Genomic DNA, 16,565 nt, shown 5'->3' with positions numbered 1-16,565 from the left:
GAACTGGCTCAAAAGAAAAAAAAGGTAGAAGACAGAGGGTGATGGTGAAGGGTAGCTTTTCAGACTGGAGGCCTGTGACCAGTGGAGTGCCACAAGGATCGGTGCTGGGTCCATGTCTTTTCATTTATAGAAAAGATTTGGATAGGAGCATAAGAGGTACAGTTAGTAATTTTGCAGGTGACACCAAAATTGGAGGTGTAATGTACAGTGAAAGATTACCTCAGTACAATGAGATCTTGATCAGATGGGCCAATGAGTGGCAGATGGAGTTTAATTTAGATAAATGTGAGGTGCTGCATTTTGGGAAGTCAAATCTTAGCAGGATTTATACACTTAATGGTAAGATCCTAGGGAGTGTTGCTGAACAAAGACCTTGGAGTGCAAGTAGATGGGATAGTGAAGGCAGTGTTTGGTATGCTTTTTTATTGGTCAGAGTATTGAGTATAGGAGTTGGGAGGTCATGTGGCGGCTGTACAGGACATTGGTTAGGCCACTGTTGGAATATTGTGTAATTCTGGTCTCCATCCTATCAGAAAGATGTTGCAAAACTTGAAAGGGTTCAGAAAAGACTTACAACGATGATGCCAGGGTCGGAGGGTGTGAGCGCTATAGAGAGATGCTGAATAGACCATGACTGTTTTCCCTGGAGCGTCAGAGGCGGAGGGGTGACCTTGTAGAGGTTTATAAAATCTGAGGGGCATGGACAGGATAAATAGACAGTCTTTTCCCTGAACTCCAGAACTAGAGGAGTTAGGTTTAGGGTGAGGGGAAAGATATAAAAGAGACCTAAGGGGCATCATTTTCATGTAGATGGTGGTACATGTATGGAATGAGCTGCCAGAGGAAGTGGTGGAGGCTGGTACAATTATAACATTTCAAAGGCATCTGGATGGTAAGACTAGGAAGGGTTGGGAGGGATATGGGCCAGGTGCTGGCAGGTGGGACTAGATTGGGTTGGGATATCTGGTCGGCATGGACAGGTTGGACCGAAGGGTCTGTTTCCTTGCTGTACATCTGACTGTGACTTTAAGTAGACCCACCAAATACTGGACTTCTGGATCAAGAATTATAAAAAAAAAAAGGGGTGGGTGGAGAAGTAGTTTCAAGTTAAATTGCACAAAAAAGTTAACCTTTGCCCAAATAATGCCTAATCTGTGGCAGTGGAGGTCTCCCGAGACTGATATTCTGAACTGTTTCTAATTTGGGCAACATTAGTCTAAGAGTTTGATCTTAGGAGTCTGTACCCATGTATCTTTGTACCCAACATGGTTTGACAATGTAATTGTCCACTTTTCACTGCACTCCAGTACCATGAGACTATGCTATTTCAATTCAGTCTGCTGCTACCACACTGTCCATCTGGTCCTCACCAAGATAAAAAAGGTTAAATTAAAACAGCCACCTGTCACATGCAAATTAAAAATGTTAATGTTAGTGACATTACTGGAATGAAAGCACAGATTCTGAAATAATCTGAATCTTCTGTAGCAATGAAGTAGGAATACACTGGCACTAACACCTCATGTTTACATGCAATTATTCAGTTAAAAAAATACCTGTAATCACCAGCATTGCACCCCAGTATTACACAGCTCAAAGCTGTCCAGACAGCTATTATGACAGGGAAATCCTCACTGAACTAAGTGTTGACACATTTGGAGAGATTTTATGCACCAAAATATTGTAACCACTGCAGTGTTATCAGATTAAAAATTGTATCAACAGCATCTGGCAATGAACACTACTTGAGCCAGATATTTCCATAACTGCAGTGATAGCTTGTTACACAAGTCAGAAAATAGATCACAAAATAGATGAAAGCACTGATGGAAATATCACAGCACTGGTGTCTAGTTTCAAAAGGGAAAGTGTTTTTTGTTCAAATAAAAAAAATTCTCAGTTAAAAGATGTTGAGCTACACTGCAGTCACCAAATTACTTCCTGACAAAATCAGTTCCTGGTGTCAGCCTTGGTACAGAGCTCAACGGGTGAATGGAGACAAAGACACTTTGCATCCGATATGTTATGTAGGTGGAGGTGATGTGTAGCGTGATGCTGAAGCCTGGTTCGATGAGCAGGATTGGTCCCCAGGTTTAAGACCTCCAAGTAGCTCTGCTGTGCAACATTCAGTATTCACTGACAGGGATAGAAATCATGAAGTGGGCTGGTACATTTACCCAACATCCAAACACCTATGCCATGCCAGAATCAGAGACACATGCAGCAGAAACAAGCCCATTGGTCCAACTTGGACATGCTAACCATATGTTAAATTCATCTAGTCCCACATCCCTTCCTATTCCCATCCAAGTAACTGTACCAGCCTCCACTTCCTCCGACAGCTCATTCCATACTACACCACCCTCTGCGTGAATACATTGCCCCTCGGGTCCCTTTCCCCTCTCTCTAAACCAATGCTCTAGTTCTGGACTCCCCACCCCAGGGCAAAAGATCTTGACTATTCACCAAGTCCCCTCATGACTTTTCTAAATATCCACAATGTCACTCCTTAGGTCTTCCCTGGAGCATTGAAGGCTATTTCTCCTCTCCCTTTAGCTCAAACCTTTCGAATTCGGTCCTTGAAAGGGTACAGGTACCATCTTCAATAGAAGCAGGGAGACCAGAATTGCATGCAGCCTGAAAGTGGCCTAACCAGCCACAACAACATGACCTCTCCATTCCTATATGGAATACACTACCCAATAAAACAAGCATAATAGTCACCACCTGGTCTACTTGTGACTCTACTTTCAAGGAACTTGCACTCAAGTTTTTATTCTACAACAGTCCCAAGGGCCTTATTAATGTACAAGTCCTGCCCTGGTTTGTTTTCCCAGAAGAAGGAAACTTCCTAGAATTGTTAGGCAAGCAATGGTCTTTTAGGGAGTAATTGTAAGGGGGGGGCAGGGAAGGGAAAAAAAAAGAGAAAGATTAGATACCAAGTGCAGAATTTATCAACTTCAGTCTAAAAAAGGGATGAAGTTGACAAGAGATCTATTTGTAGCAGATTTTCTTTTAAAAAACGGTGCAACTGAACCAACATAATTATTAGCCAAAACACCAGCCAACACCCCTGCCCCAAACACATGGGGTTATGGGTGGAAAGAAAGACTAGGGAGGCAGTTGAAGTGGTCCTTGTTCAGAGGATCCTTGACCCATCAGAACTTGCTGTTTCAAGCTCCCAAGTACTTCACTTACAGTAAGCACAGAACAAATCGTTCACATGTTATAAAGTCTCTGACACGAGTTTAAAAAGCTACAACTTATAGCAACCAATGAGAATAAACTGGCTTTCAGGTTGGAGGTTGAGACCAGGAAGGGGAGGCCATTCAGTCCCTCTATTCAATCTAAATGGGGTGATTAATTGTCACACCAAATGGGACTTGGACTTCAAGGTCCTGTGCTGTAGTAATTTAAGGGAGGCCTTGGTTTTGCTGAGGAATAGTTGGTCTTAAATCTTTAGTCCTGGTGAAGCAGTTTGGCATGGTCCTCCATTTGTCCATGAATTGACCCCATGTTGTGAAAACAGTCCAACAGCTTTAAAACAAGATAAAAGTGCAGCTTCAACTCATTCCAAGTCAAGAATCACTTAACTGAGGAAGGCATTGATCAGTTGTCTGTAGTATCAGAATATGGAAAAGCCTGATGACTTGCCATGAGCAAGTAGATTGGAAAACACTTGTGGGCTGGAAGTGGATTTGAATGCATTCAAAATTTCTCCCATGCAAAATTGCTACCAACTGCATTCACACAGCAAGACTCCATTTACATTTGGACTGGTTTCCATGGATGTGGCAACCATGTTAAATTACCCTCTTCACAAGCCACTCCTTTCATTGAAAACAGCATGCTCCTCCCAAAGTCAAGAGGGCAAGATTGTAAAGGGGTTAGCCACAATTTCCACCCTCAGTCCCTTGGCACATTTTATCCTAATGAGTTAGTTGCAGCCAGCTAAGTGTGATAAGCTCAGATTTTTGTTGCTGTCTGACATAGCACTAACCACTCAGACTACTGCTGCCAGAGACACTGGTCAGGAAGCACACCCAGACAAAGTCAATATTGATGATTGATAGACAGTTTCTGTACAACTGGGAGAAAATTAAAGACATTAAAACAAATTCAGAGGCAAGATGGAAAGTCAATCGTGCCAGTTCCACTGGGAACATGAGCAAATCTTCACTGAGAATTATGGCTGTGAGGATCGGACATTGACTTCATGTTGAGCAGAGAGGCAGGAAGCATTAACTATGCAAAAAAAAAGTGCGGACTGCTGATGCTGGAAACCAGAGTTTAGATCTGAGTGGTGCTGGAAAAGCACAGGTGGTCAGGCAACATCTGAGGAACAGGGGAAAAAAAAAAATTGGACATTTCGGGCAAAAGCCTTCATCAGGAAGGGAGACAGGAAGCCTCGAGGGTGGAGAGATAATGGGGGTGGGGCTGGGGAGAAAGCATCCAAGAGTACAATGGGTGAATGGGGTGGGAATGGAGGTGATAGGTCAGAGAGGGGGTGGGGGGTGAGGGTGAGGGCGGAAGTGTTAACTAAAGAGTTCAGAAATTATTCTTCTCGCAATTTGGGGGCAGAGGGCAAAGCAGTTAGAGGTTTAAAAAAAAAAACAACCAATCAGCAAGTGGCTAGACTTTAGTGACTGTCTAGGGGCAACGTTCAAAGTCAAGCCAGAACAGGATTTTCTGGATTGTGCTTCTTGTTGGTCAAAGCCAAGCTAGTGCAGCTACTGGAAGACAGGGGTCTCAGTCCATCCTCCATGAGCCTAGCCCCTGGCAATCCTGCCAGTCCAAATGACAGGAGGCACCAGCTGTGAATTTTACACACTGGTGTGATAGGGCAATACCGGAGGATAGCAAAGTCACAAGGGTCACAACGTTTTAAAAAAAGTACAGAGAAACCACCTAGATTAGATTACTGTGGAAACAGGCCCTTCGGCACAAGTCCACACCGACCTGCCAAAGAGCAACCCACCCAGACCCATTCCCCTACACCTAAACACTATAGGCAATTTAGCATGGCCAATTCACCTGACCGGCACATCTTTGGACTGTGGGAGGAAACCCACGCAGACACTGGGAGAATGTGCAGATTCCCCACAGACAATTGCCTGAGGTGGGAATTGAACTCAGGTCTCTGGCACTGAGGCAGCAGTGCTAACCACTGTGCTGCCCCTACAGGCTGACCTCAGATGGAAGGAGAAAGTATCATTTAGTGTAAACTACAATCATGTATAGGTTCAGCATCACTGCAAGGGGCAGGATATGTATGTACAGAATCCTGGGTTTGAATAAAACCAGACAGCACAAATTAAGAATGGTGAAAATACTGGTTCATCTCAAGTGGAGCACAGGCCAATCCTGGGCAATTCACTGGGACAATGTGAAGGCATTGAGGGTGCAGGAAAGATTCAAACGGTGCAGCAGGCAGTGAGGAAAGCTAATGGCATCCTGGCCTTCACAGCCAGCGCTTGGAGTATTGGAGTAGGGAGGTTTTATTGCAGTTATACAGGGCCTTGGTGAGGCCACACCTAGAGTATTTGTAGTTGAGTCAGAGGAGAGACCTTCTTGCTATCGAGTGAGTCCAGTAAAGGTTCACCAGACTGATCCAAGATTGGGTTAACTGGGCTTATACTCACTGGTATTTAGAAGAATTGTTGGTGGTAGGGTGGGGGAGAAGAGATCAGATCCATACAAAACTCCTGATGGGACTGGTCTGGCTGGATGCAGGAAGAATGTTCTTATGTTGGCAAAGTCCAGAATTTAGGATTACAATCTAAAAATAAGGAGGTAAACTATTCAGGACTGACAAAGAATTGCTTCACTCAGTTCTGAAGTGATGAAATTCTCCCACAGAAAGACACTGGAGATGTTTGTCAGATTATATTCAAGAGAGCCCTTGCAGCAAAAAGAAATCAATGGGTGTGGAGAAAAAAAACATGGAGGGATTTACAGACTTGGCATGATCAGCCATTAACATGGCATGGTGGGACAGACTCAAAGGGCCGAATGGCCTACCCTAGCACCCATTCTGGGTTTCTAAAGGACGGTGCAGAGGCCAACTGATCAGTGTTAAGGGGATGTGTTTCTCTTATTCAGAGCCTTTGACTTCACTTCACATGCAAAGAGGGTCAAAGGGGTCCACCTACCGTTACAGGCTTTAATTAAACTGTTTGCAGAAGTCAGTGTGCACCTTGTGAGAAACCTTGAGAGAAGGACCCAACACCATGGGGCAACTGCAGAGTTATGACCTGCACTTAGCCAGCAGGTTTGATAGCCTTCTAACATGAAGTGTTGAGAGACAGCCAACAGAGAGTTGTCAGAAATGTAGCTACCAGCAAATCCCATGGAATTCTTGGATGTGGGCCGAGGGATATTTGCCTCAGACACTGGGAAATGGCCCCTCAATCCTCAAGTTATTCATTACTCGAATACTCTACTTCTAATCATTCTATCCTTTTGAAGGAGAGAAATTTCTGTATTAATCAGCACCTAGTCTTGTTCCCCCTTCAAAATCAAAGCTTCTCCACCAGCTGACTCCTTGCTAAGTAGATACATTTCAAAGTTCACCTTATTCCCCACCTTTATGGCCTTAGCCTTCCATTTCTAGCCATCCCCACCAAAACCTGTGTCCATGCCAATTCTAAACCAGCTTTCTGTATCAAGAGACATTACTTGTTGGTGGCCACAGTTCTGAGATCCCCAGCCTGCACTTCTCCCCAGCTTCCCACAAAGAGGCTCCCCAAAACAAACTCATGAATCTCACATCGGGGTCATCAAACCCAACATCCTCTGCAGCTTGTTTTGTAGTGCTCCCAGGAAACTTGGGATTCAGTGTATGATCATTCCTTCAAAAATAAGATTAGCAATGTTTGAGAATGAAAGTAGTGATTAGCTAGAGCTCAAATTTTGGGGGGGGGGAAAAGAGGGGGAGTCTTCCCATAGAAATTGGGAGACCCAAGGTAGAACAAGTTAGCACCTCAAAGGTGAGGCAACTAACAGGAATAAAGTAGCAGGCAAGTAGAGATGATGGGTTTGGACAAAGCTATGATTCAGTGTACTGAAATTAATAAGCCTAAGTGTTTCAAAATTCTGTAATACAAGTGCAGATTAACTACTTGTTCCAAGCCATTTTAAATATTCATCATAAAATTAATCAGGACAGATTTAAAAGGACAACTCAGCCTATATTAAATTGGGGCCAGTTATATTTGACACATTTAGTCTTGTGCCATGTACAAAAATTAAAATTCAGCTCCAACATTGTGACAGATTTGTTACACATTAAAAACCCATACAATTGCCATAGCAAGGGAAGGATTCTACAGTTAGTAATTACATAGACCTTTCAAGAGTATTAGAGTGTTGTATTCAGCCAGAAAATATTATGGGATGTGGGCAATATGGAGTAAGGGGATTGTTTATAAAAAAACAGGTGCAACAGGAATCCTCCCCATGGATAGTGGTCTCTGGAATTTCCCTACCTCAATGCTAGGTTGCTGATAGAAGGAAACTAGATTGCAAATCCACATGGAGGGCTAAAAGATGACAGCACAAAGAAGGAGTGGAGACCTGGGACAGAGCAGGCTTGACAGGCTGGATGGCCTACTCCTGTTCCCAATTCTTAGTCTAGCTTCCAGTCCAGATTGGCAAATGATTAGATTTCAAATTCAAAGGACCTGCATGGGCTTTTAAATTGCTACGCCCATTATATTGGTTATGGTGGCAGGTTGGTGATGTGCATTACTATCAGATTCCCTACACAGTGCAGAGAGAGAGGACATTTGGCCCATGAAGTCTGTTGACCCTCAAGAACATCTCATACAGACCCTATCCCCATAACCCTACATTTCCCATGGCTAACCCACCTTGCTTGTGCATCTTCAGCCTGTGGGGAGGAAAGAAGAGCACCTGGAGGAAGCCCAGAGACATGGGACAGATTAGCAAACTCCACAAAAAGTTTCCCAAGGCTGGAATTGAACCCAGGTCCCTAGTGCTGACAGGCAGCAGTGCTAACCACTGAGCCACCATGAAGTCTATGGTAAACAGACAAAAGGCTGATGGAGAATTCCAAATTTCAGGCATTAATGAAAGGCAGTTGCCAATCCTGGAGCTGGGAGAACAGGGAGGAGATATATTAAGGAATTTCCTTCATACAGATTGTGATCAAGCATCATGTTTGATAAAAATGTTAGAATTTCACTGCTATGATCTTGAAGATTAGACTTAAAGTGTTTGTCTTAACTGCAAGTGATTTTGAACAGGATTAGAGTCCTCAAATTAGTATCTTAGTTATGCAATGCCCCAAAATATTACCTTGCACAAAAATTTTACATGGGCAAATTCAGGCCATTGGATAATTAGGATACTATTTGAGGACTAATCACTAATAAAACAAGCTATGTTGCAATAGAAAATTGGGTTGGAGCTAAGCCATCCAATATGTTCCAATTAACAGGAAGTTAAAAACAGGTCAGTACACTAGTTACTTACCAGCTCTGGTCATGTCACTGCCCATCCCCACATCAGCTCCTTGTATCTTAACAAGATGAGAGTCTACGTGCAGGCAGTTCAAGTCTCGGGCTAAACAGACACAGCTTCAGTTTCCTTTTCCCAGCCAAAACTGGCTCCGTATCAGACCAAAGCACAGAATATCAAGAGATAGCTCAACATTGTATAATTTGAGTACAGTCAAATGAACATGCAGTGCCTGTTTAACAATGTTGCCACTCAAGAGGTAACTGCCAATTGATTGGACAATTCTGGATGGATCACATGACCTCCCCATTGGAAGTTCAATGTGACCAACTTTAGCCAATTGGCAAGTGAACAATTACCCAACTGAGCACTTGCAAATTGAGAATTTCTCATCTCAATGGTTACAAAAGTAATCAAAAATTCTTTAAAAAAACAATTTTATGCCCTTACTTTCCTCATGGGTTCCTCCCAGGGAGGGAGACTGTCATTTACAAGCTGGAAGTTGGTAAACCTACAAGGGATTTTGTTCCCCTTGGTTACCGGGGGTCAGATCACTGCTTCAGATACTGTCAGCAGCCAAAGATGACAGGAGGTTATCCTGCTAATGGTGGTGTGGGCCTGCAATCAAACTTTGCTTGTGGACAGGTTACAAAAACCCATCATTCACTAACTAGATTAAAACGCAAAGTTCAACTCCAGGACAGAAAGCAATTTCACAACATAGCACATAGGACAGAGCTTCAGCCTGGGGTCTATTACATTGTACACAACACATTAAAACAAGAGGCTAACATTAAATTGCTGACTTCATACAAGTTCAGTTAAATTGCACAGATGAAGCTGCTCATTTTGAGAGAACAAGAATGATTTAAACGCAAATATGGTCGTTTCTCCAATGGAGAAATCATCATGGGCCAAAGCCTTGACTGAAAGTTATGTTCATAATGCTTCCCTTAAAATTCCTCCTCCCTCAGCCCAAACTGTTAGAGGTAACGTACACCAAAGTTGGATGGAATCTTTACACACCATAGCAACTGTTCCCACTGATTTCACTAGGGAAAGTAAACCTGTCAATCTTGTTGCGACCTCCTGGTCCAGATCAGAGAGTCAACAGGACAAAACTGATGCAACACAAGTCCATCTAGATTTCATTGAACAGCAGTTCGAGATGGAGATTAAAAACTGAACTCCTTCAGTTTAAAAAAAAAAAAAATCAGCCTTTCACAAAATGAATTCATTTTAATTGCAAACAGGCTCAAAGACATTGAAGATGCAATCTGTTCTTGGTCAGAATCTCCTGTCTGCTTGATATCACACGAGAGCGAAAGAGAATTCACTGCTGAGCGAATCTTCCTCCTCCCTTCTCCCTCCCCCTTCACTAGGATTAATGGCTGGCTATAGACCCGAGTGTAGGTTTGACATGGTGTGTCACAACTAGTTAAGCTGCAGAATCTGAAGCAGTAATTTGCAAGGTAGATTCTTAGCTGCAGTTCTCATCCAAAGCAACAAACTGATGGAAAACCCCTCCCAGTCCTACAAACCAATCCCTGCAGTTGAATTTTCGCTGCAAAAAGTAAATCTGTTCCAAATAACAGTCATAAAAAGGATGAGAACAGAATGCACCATCTGTTACTTGGTAGGATTCTGTTATGCAAGGCTTTCAGGACCATGCAACAATCTTGTGATGTCATGCCACTAACCTTAAATAGGACAGTTTGTATGGAGCTGGAACGTCACTTTAGAGGAACACCATTACTCTACAATCTCAATAGAGAGAGAGTCCCATGGACTCGGTGGACATGAACCCGAGACTGTAAATGAATCATTACCCAATGACAAAAAACCAACCTGGTCTATTAGTATGTATCTGTGGTATACATGTAGAAAAATGTTACTGTTCTGTCTAAATCTGACAAAGATCTTGGCTTTGCCTCAAGGAGTTTGTAAAAAGAACCCCAAATGCAGCTCAAATCCAAAATGAAGGGCCAGAGTTGGCTGCCACTCTAATGCACAACTCCACATACAAGGGAAGGGGTACACTAGGGACACCCAGTTATTCAGCTCACTCAATGGAAAAGGAGGGTCTGAAAGCATTTTAGATATGGTAATGAACTGATACCAAATCAGCAATGTTAAGATTGGTGACAAGAGCTCAGTCAAGTTTCAAGGTAGCAACTTTGTTCCTTTTTGTTTTGTACTAAAGTTTGGAAGCCATGCACCTGAAGGTACAGCTATAGGTAGAGACATTAAAATGGGAAAGCTGAGAGAATAGGAGCGTCAAGATCAGAGGAAGTGGTGGAGGCTGATGCAACATTTAAGAGGCATTTGGATGGGTATATGAATAGGAAGGGTTTGGAAGGATATGGTCCGGGTGCTGGCTGGTGAGACTAGATTGGGTTGGGATATCTGGTGGGCACGGATGCATTGGACCGAAGGGTCTGTTTCTGTACTATACAGCTGACTCTATAATGGCGATCTGATACTTTGCCTTTGAGCTTGGTTGGGGGATAAACATTGGTACAAGCCTGAGATCTCCCTTAAACAAGGCCATGGGAGCTTTGTAATGTTGGAAGGGTGTGGAACTGAAGGGAAGTAATTACTTATAAAACAGGATTGTTCCTGGGTTTTGTTTGAGACTCTGTACAAATTCAAGGGCTAATGAGGCAATCTCTCAAATAATCTGACATTAAAAAAGTGTGCATTGAATTTAAAAAGGTAGAGTACTTTATATTGTACCTCACTCCCATTCTGGAGGTGGTGCTTTTTACATTAGGCATCTTCACCCTTGCATCTGTAGCTAACCAAACGGAGACTGGCTCCATTGGATAGTTGAAACTTTATTGCTGGAACAGCACAGCAGGTCAGGCAGCATCCAGGGAACAGGAGATTCGACGTTTCGGGCACAGGCCCTTCTTCAGGAATGAGCAGAGAGTGTTCAGCAGGAGAAGATAAAAGGTAGGGAGGAGGGACTTGGAGGAGGGGAGTTGGAAATGTGATAGATGGAAAGAGGTCAAGGTGAGGGTGATAGGTCGGAGTAGGATGGAGGCGGAGAGGTCAAGAAGACTGCAGGTCAGGAAGGCGGTGCCGGGCTGGAGGGATTCGGCTGAGCCAAGGTGGGGGGAGTGGGGGGAGTGGGGGGAGGGGGGGGGGGATGAAGAAACTGGTGAAGTCCAAGTTCATCCCCTGTGGTTGGAGGGTTCCATTGGATAGTTGGCCATTAGAATGGCTTTATTTTGCCAGAAAATGAATTTTCAGCATAAAATATCCTATTTCAAAAATTCTCAATGTTTGTCTGTCTTGTATCAAATGCTGCTTGTTTAATGTTGCCTCTGCCCAGTAAAGGGAGAAGTGTGGTTTATTTCTGTTTCCGCCCCCCTCCATCCTCCCAACCTATTGGATTATGATGATAAAAATCGACAATGATGATGTCTGGCAAAATATCTCCTGGATTGAGTCCTTTGGCCTTATCCCTCCTGATTATTGCCAGCCCTTCCCTTCAATTCCACACCCTTCCAACATTACAAAGCTCGCATGGCATTGTTTAAGGGAGATCTCAGGCTTGTACCAATGTTTATCCCTCAACCAAGCTCAAAGGCAAAGTATCAGATCGCCATTATAGAGTCAGCTGTATAGTACAGAAACAGACCCTTCGGTCCAACGCATCCGTGCCCACCAGATATCCCAACCCAATCTAATCCCACCAGCCAGCACCCGGCCCATATCCTTCCAAACCCTTCCTATTCATATACCCATCCAAATGCCTCTTAAATGTTGCATCAGCCTCCACCACTTCCTCTGGCAGCTCATTCCATACACATCACCCTCTGATAAAAAGTTGCCCCGTGGGTCTCATCTTTCCCTTCTCACCCTAAACCTATGCCCTCTAGTTCTGGACTCCTCTACCCTGGGTGGGATCTGCGTATATGAAGAGTTTCTCAGATGCTACCTGATGTGTAGCAAGAGAGAGACTAGCACTCAAAAGCACTTCATTAATAAAAACCACTCATCTGTACACAAGAGACATTAAAGGAAATTCATGCCAGTCACCCACATTCCATAAAACTCAGTTTGAGAAAAAAAAACAGGTTAAGCACTGGCTGCAGAAGCTAAAATAAAACCAATCTACAGACTGAAGTCACAGACTTTAATTAGACCAATTAAGTTGGTGATTAGTTTCAGCTAATCAAGGGAGTCTCACCTGGATCAGATTTATAAAACATGAATTCCTCTCAGATTAACAAGGGCTGCACTCTAACCCTTTACTTCCAAAGTATTAAACATGAACTTGGACCACTTAACTCCAAAAGTAGATTAGAGGGAGATTACAGCACAGGCTCCTGACATGATGCAGAATTCATTGTAGTCCACAGAGTGTGGGTGTGGGTGGGATGGGATGCTCAGTCTATACACTAATTGATTATGTCAACTCCAAACTGAGACAAGCTTCTCCCAGAGAACTCATGTACTCCAGGGAGGGAGAGAGAGTCACAAGGGAAGGGAGGGGATAATGGAAAGCAGGTAAAATACATTGTTCTCCATTTAGATCAGCAGCAAGAAACATTTACTGATCAGCTACAGAAAATGGCAACAATGGAGTTAGCAAGATGAAACCTATGGGGATTGCTTCCTTTAAAAAAAAGAGAGTAGGAGAACTGCTTGACAAGGAGAGGCAAGATCAGCCAGTTTAACATATAGGACTGTAGCAAAAACAAGCTGCCTTACTAAACATCCTCCACCCCCAACTGATGGGAATCAAGGATTTTGCCTGATTGCACTAGCCATTTCAAAGTTAGAAACACACTAAATGGTTAAACACTGAACTCAAACACTTCTGTACTGGAATCTCAACTGTATACACCAGGAAGGGGAACAAATAGTAGCCTCCACAACTTAAGAGTTATTAAATAATTTCAGAACAGATCATGCCAGTTGGGAATCAACCTCCAGATTTAACTCTTTCAAAAGATCCAGAAACCATTCAAGTTCTTCACTGAATGAAGAAAACCAACCTCCAACAGCTTAAAAGATAAAGGGGCTGTTTATAAAACCCAGAACTAAAGAGGTAATACATAACAAACCAAGAGGTTAGCATAATATTTTGTTAGGGACACTAGCAAAGTTTCCTAAGTCAGTATACAGCTAAAACTTCACCTTTAGTTATCCAGTGTAATTATAGAAAGAGAGGTATAACAGCTCAGCTGGCATTCCTACTACTAAACAAGGCCTTAACAATAAATCAGGTTTAAGCTTCTGCAACAAAAGTGCTTCAAAAATTAAGAGCTGTGCATTAAAATTCCAGTTACACATTCACAACAAATCCAGAGTAGGGTAAGGGGCAAAAATCTCTGAATGATCAAGAGATAGGAATATTGCCAAGATTGTAACCTCTTTCACAGCCAGGAGTTACAATAAAAGATTTACATAGTACACAAACCTTTCAACATCAACCCCCACCCCAGGGAATGCCACTACAGTTTAAAAAAAAGTGAGGCTTTTAAATAAATAAAAAATTTCAATTCATTTGTTAAAAAAAAAACAATAAGCAGTCCACTAACTATTTAGCCACACAGCTTTAAGAGCTAGAAATCAAATCCCATTTTACAATTCAGTGCCCATGCACTTTGCAGAGCATCACCTCCCCCTCATTGAATTACTCACTCTCTTTCTCTCTTCCCCCACCATTACCAGAATCCAGCAAGATAAAAGCAACATAGCAGAGCATTACATTACAGCAGAGTAAACATAAGCAAACTCACCTGCCTCGACTCCTCCAATCTCACAAAGACTGAGCAGCCTGCTACCAGCCAGAGAAGGGAGGGGAGGGAACACAGACACAAGCTCCTGGTAGGCAGGATTAGAGTAGGGACTGCACTCATCAAATCAGAAGCCCCATAATAACATGCTGATATCACAGCCAATTAGATTGTACCTCAAATCTGAGCCAATGAGGTAATCTTTTTGATGTGGACAATACTCAATTAGAATTGACCGACAGGATTGGATCCAAACAGGCAGAGATCCTCCCCTCCCCCTCAACACATGCACACACACTCTGCCCCATCTGCTGTTCCCACACATTCATTCTCAGCCATTCCGAGCAGCTGTTCCAAAATCACCAGCTCCAGCTCGCTGCCTGAATTGCTCCTCTGTGACCCAGCAGCCCTGGCTTTAACCCACTCCCTATCTCTGTTGGTTGTGCTCTCGCCTCTCAGTCTGAAGGATTTGGCTTCACCTCTTGCTCTGGAGCCTCTGAGCCTGCTATTCAGACTGGCACCTGCCCATCTCGGGTGCTGTCATTCCGTTAGCATTGCTGTGGAACTGAGACTCCCACGTGGTCAGGAAGGGAAAGCATAAAATATTCCGTGGCACTGTCTCTGATTTGATTTGATTCATTGTTGTCACATGTACCTGAGTACAGTGAAACGTTTTGTTTTGTTGGCAGTACAGGCAGATCATACCATACAAAGTGAATTAGGGTAATAGGAAAGAATGAGGGATACAATGTTACAGCTGCAGAGAATGTGCACAGAGAGCGAGATCTACATTAAATTTAAAATTTGAGCGGCCCTTTCAGGAGTCTAATAACAGCAAGGAAGAAACTGTTCTTGAATCTGTTGGTCTGTGTCTTTAAGCTTGTGATCTTCTGTGTCTTGAAAAAGGACAGGGAGGGGGGTTCTGCCAATGCCCTGCTTGATATTTGTCCCTCAACAGGTATCCCTTAAGCATATCAGTACCAGGTGGCCACTTACGCAAACTGGCTTGTCCTCCATTGTAATAATGTCGAGGGGCTCTTGTGGTACAGTGGTAGTAGTGTCCCTGCCTCTGAGACAGCTGTCATGGGTTCAAGGTGAACATCTCTGAATGGGCTGATTAGAATACATAGAAAATGGCGACTAACTGCACTTTATCAAGTGCTTTCCCAACACTTTTTAAAACGCACACCTTCCTTTTCCTTTGAAAAAGGCCGGCCTTTCAATCTGTGAGCTCAGCTTCTGCTGTTCAAGGGCCAAGCTGTGAATGTACGGTAGTTGGCCCCAAGCACGTTCCCTCACACTCTGTAAACCCACCTCTTTGTTGGGTGCAGTGATGCTTTGGTTGTGAGTTGGAACTAATCTCTCAAGGATCAATTCAACCCCCCGATTTCAGTATTCAAACAGAGGTCAGGCATTAAGGCTCACTCTTTGATAATATCCAGAGTCATAGAGTCATAGGAGATGGACAGCACGGAAATAGACCCTTCGGACCAACTCCTCTATGCCGACTACATATTCTAAATTAATCTAGTCCCATTTGCCAACACTTAGCCTATATCCCTCTCAACCCTTCCTATTTGTATGGGAAATTTATCATGGCCAGTTCACTTAACCTGCATAGAGCCATAGAGATGTACAGCATGGAAACAGACTCTTCAGTCCAACCCGTCCATGCCGACCAGATATCCCAATCCCAATCTAGTTCCACCTGCCAGCACCCGGCCCATATCCCTCCAAACCCTTCCTATTCATATACCCATCCAGATGCCTTTTAAATGTTATAATTGTACCAGCCTCCATCACTTCCTCTGGCAGCTCATTCCACACACGTACCACCCTCTGTGTGAAAAAGTTGCCCCTTAAGTCCCTTTTAGATCTTTCCCCTCTCACCCTAAGCCTATGCCCTCCAGCTCTGGACTCCCCCATTCATCAAGGCCTAAAACTGATTTTAGCCAACGAGAGTCTTTGGAGGTGTGATGTAAAGCATCGTTAAACATAAGGCACAGCTGCCAACTTCACTTTGGTGGGACATGCGCTGTATTTACTTGCCTGTGTGACAAACACTGAATCCTTCCATGGATCGACCAAGTCCTGACATCTCTTCAGTGACCGTGCCAATATTTTGGGGTTTTCATTTTCCTTTCTTGTCTCCGGAAATGTTTCAGTCTTCATACCTTGGTGTGCACGGTGAATAAACTGGTTCCAGGTGTTACTGTTGAGAAAGGAGAGGGGGATTGGAATGTGGTTTCAAGATTTGATAGTGTCTATGGGGCAAAGGTATGTTCTCTGCTGATGGAGTTGGAGTCCAGGACAAGAGGGCAGATCTTAAAC

At 43.5% G+C, this 16,565-nt stretch overlaps 1 protein-coding gene across 2 annotated transcripts in view; it reads right to left on the bottom strand.

Moving 5' to 3' along the window:
* LOC122552383 (uncharacterized) overlaps nt 1-14,440 on the bottom strand; it is a 40,851-nt gene extending 26,411 nt beyond the window's left edge. The window contains exon 1 of one of the 2 annotated variants that reach the window (XM_087983137.1): nt 14,238-14,440. The gene's annotated coding sequence lies outside the window, so the exon portion shown is untranslated. Of the gene's footprint in view, nt 1-14,139; nt 14,168-14,237 lie in introns of those variants that run through there. The other variant, XM_087983138.1, reaches the window with a different exon arrangement.
* Nucleotides 14,441-16,565: the final 2,125 nt, after the last annotated feature.

This window comes from Chiloscyllium plagiosum, unplaced genomic scaffold, assembly GCF_037043375.1.
Source record: "Chiloscyllium plagiosum isolate Xiang-an unplaced genomic scaffold, Cpla_swu_hap1 HiC_scaffold_45, whole genome shotgun sequence".
In the NCBI taxonomy this organism is placed as follows: Eukaryota; Metazoa; Chordata; class Chondrichthyes; order Orectolobiformes; family Hemiscylliidae; genus Chiloscyllium; species Chiloscyllium plagiosum.
Note: the sequence above shows the minus strand (reverse complement) of the source record. Positions and strands in the feature narration are given on the sequence as shown.